The sequence below is a fragment of the Olea europaea genome, unplaced genomic scaffold (genome assembly GCF_002742605.1).
Source record: "Olea europaea var. sylvestris unplaced genomic scaffold, O_europaea_v1 scaffold661, whole genome shotgun sequence".
Classification (NCBI taxonomy): Eukaryota; Viridiplantae; Streptophyta; class Magnoliopsida; order Lamiales; family Oleaceae; genus Olea; species Olea europaea.
The window spans coordinates 29808-32608 of NW_019264985.1; positions in this window are offsets into that span (position 1 = coordinate 29808).

A 2801-nucleotide genomic window follows, 5' to 3' on the forward strand; every position below is an offset into this window, starting at 1 on the left:
AGGGTGACTAAATTTGGATCTTGCTAGTAATGACTTCATTAATGTTGTTTTTGTTCACTCTAATTTTTTGTATTTCATGAAGTTTAAGTAGATTATATATGTGAAATGGCATAACACTTCCTGCCAAAATAAATCATTCGGGAGTTTGTTCTTTACGAGAGAGAATTCATATATTACGATAAGAATATATAAAAGGTTTGAGAATTTTAAATTGTTGAGAATCGGACCGATTTCTAGATTCATCGTTTAGGATTTAAGAAAAAATCAAGATTCAAGAAGAACATAAAATATAAATAGCTAAAAATACACGAGTGCAAGTGAAAAATATTAAAATACAAGAAAAGCCACGGATGGTGAAAGACGGATGTTCCAATTTGAGTAAAATTGTATAATCGCACAATATCTCAAACACAAAACTAGGAGAATACTAAGAACAATCTCTTCCCAAACCTCACATAACAATAGCGAGCTCAAGAATCAAAAAGAAAAATATTAATAATTTTCTCCTACATTTTCTCTTCTTCTTTTTCCCCGTATTAAGAGTTTCTTAATTTTTTTTTGTACATTTTTTTATTGCTGCGCATTGCTTCATATAGTTCTATTAAACTGATCCCTTTTTATCAACTAATTCTCTAAATAAAGTGAAAAGACAAAAGAAAATATAAGTTCCTAACAAGAGAATGAAAAACTTAATACAAATATCATTGTAGTGGAAATTCAAATAAAAATCGTAATAAAGAAAAGCTGGACAGGTAATTTATGATGTTGAAAATGTCCAATTTTTTAATACACAAAAATGACATCAAACTTGTTTAACATTATAGTAATGTTTGAATGATTATTCTTATAAAATACAAATTTTTAGAAATAAACCTTTGATGGAAATTAAAATTTAAATCAAATTCAACAATTAATTTTAATTACATATTTCATAATTTCATCAATTATATATATATATATAGACACACACACACACACACACATAAAATTTAATCTTTTATCAATTATAAAATTAAAATTTATTCATATTTTCGATCATGTTCATCTTAATAAAAAATAAATAAATAAAAAGGAGAAAGTCATTTGTAGATAATAAATTCTCACAGAATGCTGCACGAATCTCACATGTAGTGGCCCTCACGTTGTGATAAAAAATTGTCAAAAAATTCACCCACCCCCTACTCTGAGTTGTCTGTACAGCTTCTGTGAAATTTTGTTAAGTATACAAAGCATCTCCCAAACAAATATTAGTCACATCATGATAGGTGATAATTAATTGACAATAATTTTGTCCTCGGACACAATGACCTGTAAAAAAACATTAGCACAATGAGTCATACAAGAAGTTTTTTAACGAGTTGCCGCACCGGCCAGGAAGGAGGCGTCAAAGTGTGGCGCCGGCCGCCGCGTCAACAGGTGACCTAATAAGGTAATAATCCACTAAATTGATGTTGACTGGGTCGCTGGCTCATCCCACGAATAGGGTCACATAATTTACTTTTACTTCCAAAATCGAATAATTAATTAATTTAATAAATTATTCTTATTATATTGGTTGATTATGAGATGAAAAGTTGATTTAGAATTAGAATATCTCGTTGGTCACACGTGTCGTGATAATATCCACGAATTTATTTTAAAATAATGTGAGTGCGATTAATGTATATTCCCACCTTCATTTGGTGTAATTGTGCTTTGTTTATTAGGCTAATGCCTAACTATAAGTCCACAATTACGTGACTCACCACTTGTCACGTGGAAGGTATTATCACTAAATTATTTTTTTAATTTGATGCATTTTATAAATTGCTATCTAAAGCAATACGGAAGAAAAAACTTTCAATATTCAAAATATTGATGTCTAATAAATAGGAATTCAAATTTAAAATTAGTCTCTGTTATATTTTATGAATAACTATTTGAATATCATTTATTTTGTTTAAATAAAAATAGAATGTCGAAACATTATTTCAAGTCATTCCTCCTAACATAGCTTCTAATTTTAAGGTCTGTTCGGTAGTGATTACGAAAATTGATTTTTTTGACCGTTAAAGATAAAAGTGAATTTCATTTGTGAGTGAAAAAGTTAAAAATGATGATCGAAATCGTGAAATAATGTTAAAAAATTAATTTTTTTAAATAAAAAATTGTTATCAAATAGGAGCTTAATAGAGCTCTAGCATTGTATATTATTTTCCTGCCACATCAGTTGGATGGAACCTTGTCAGCCTGCAATGGGAAAATATTTTTTAATACAATCTTTACTTATCTGACAAAATTTTAAGCAATTCACAGTTACACAATTTCATTGTTCTCGAAGTGTTAAAAATTAGAAGGTCATGTCAAACGAATTCAATTGATACTTTATTTTAAGTCAAGAATTCTTAACGGTAATTTTCAAAGATTTAGTGCTTGTCTAAGTTTCATTATAATTTGAAGTTAAAATAAAACATTAACTTTAATCATAGATTCGCGATTACTATCTAATTATTATTCATCGTAAGTTCTATTACTTATTTTTTTTATAACCTCTGTGTAACGAAATCCAAACAAATTATAAGTATAGAACTTTCAATTGTAAACTAAAAAAAAAAAAAGAAAAAAATGTTAAGAGAAATGAACGAAATCTTCAAACAATATATTTTAATCGAAACCATTGTTGGGGAACGAATTGCACCGAGAAAACAGACTTAAGATTAAGAAGGCCAAAGAAAAGACATTGCGCATAAAACTGTAAAAATTATGAAATTTGAAGAAGACATGTTCAATGTAACCTATATTGAAGTAGATTTTTCTTTTGG